Raw genomic sequence first — 1,651 nt, 5'->3', positions numbered from 1 at the left:
TATCTCCCGAACATACAGCCATGATTACTTTCCTAAACTTTTCAGTGCTTATTTCTGGAGGTAGCGCCCCGAAGATTAACATACGGTGCATAGCATCAGCTGCGTAACTAGCCATAGCTAAGGCTCCGAAATCAGAAGTCAACGAGTTTACCTCTGTACTTGCTTCGGCGGATTTATAGTGGTAAATCAGTACTCCGGCAATATCAAACTTGTCTGTTCTTACGGTGACGGACAAATTGTTCTCATTGAGAGTGGGATTCCTTCCCCAAACTGGAGCTGGAGATGGTGGATTATATCTTTATCTCTCTTCTATGACAGTTCTTGGCGTCTTCGTTCTAGGTTCTCCTGACATCTCTCCGCACAAAAATGTGCATAGAGAAATGACATAATCCAACAGCTTGTCTGGTCTTCTTCACGTTAATATGAACTTCATCAACTTCTTGATCAAGTTGATTGCTTCTGTCCTTACAGACGGGACCCTCATTGGTCAGAGCATAATTCTTCCTTAACGACAATCACGGGCAAGATTTTATCTCGAATTCCCTTCCACCTTTCATCGTCACTTTAACAATAATAATCGTAAACCTTGCATTTGATATAGCGCTTTTCACGTCTTCTAGACGCCCCAAAGCGCTTCACAGAATACACTATAAAGTGAATTGACTGTATATTTGTGGGCGAACGCGGCAGCCAATTGCGGACAGCATTGTCCCACAAAAAAATCTTAGATTAAAAATGATCAATTTATTATTTTTTTGGGTTGTGGGGGGATTATTATTAGGTTTGTGGACTAAGAAAGGTTTCGTCCTGCATGGAATTGAACTCAGGTCTCTCGCTTGCAAAGCGAGTGATCTAACTACTGAGCTACAGGACTCCACAGCAGAGTCTCAACTCTCACCACGCAATCTGGCAGTTCAGTTCCTCCTTCCGGATCGATTAGTTCACAAAGCTTGCTTTTCGAAATCTATCTGTATCACTTTTTTAGTTAACCCAGGTCAATCACACAGCCTCCTACAGGCTGGCTCACCCAATTCTAAGAGATTCGGAGGGAGTCGTCAAAAATTATGGTGCAATAGTCCAGTTTTATTAAGTAATGCAAACATATCAACTTATCTCTAATCGCTGGGAAGTGCGCTGTCCATCGACACAATCCAACTTGTTTAAATTTGCATCTTTCTTTATGTGTTTTTAACTCCATCTCCGCCATTCTTAGTCACAGCGATAGGCCCCATTCTTCGAAGGACGCTTTCCAGAGAGACAGAGAGATATAATAATAATAATAATAATAATAATCCTTGCATTTGATATAGCGCTTTTCACGTCGGGAGGACGTCCCAAAGCGCTTCACAGAACACCCTGTAAAGTGAATTGACTGTATATTTGTGGGCGAACGCGGCAGCCAATAGCCCACAGCAATGTCCCACAAACAGTTGTAGATCGAAAATGACCAATTTATTATTGTTTTTGGTTTTGGAGGATTATTATAAGGACACCTTCTGGGCAGCTCTCCACAGCCGGCGTGTTTCTCAGTCTTGCGATAAGCAGGAGTTTAGGCTGTAACCTTTTAATCAGAAACGGAGCTCAACCTTTCGAGCAAATCTCCTTTAAAACCCTTCTCCTTGTTATTAAATCCAAACCACACTTGTTGTAG

The sequence above is a fragment of the Callorhinchus milii genome, unplaced genomic scaffold (genome assembly GCF_018977255.1).
Source record: "Callorhinchus milii isolate IMCB2004 unplaced genomic scaffold, IMCB_Cmil_1.0 Scaffold102, whole genome shotgun sequence".
Taxonomy (NCBI): Eukaryota; Metazoa; Chordata; class Chondrichthyes; order Chimaeriformes; family Callorhinchidae; genus Callorhinchus; species Callorhinchus milii.
Note: the sequence above shows the minus strand (reverse complement) of the source record.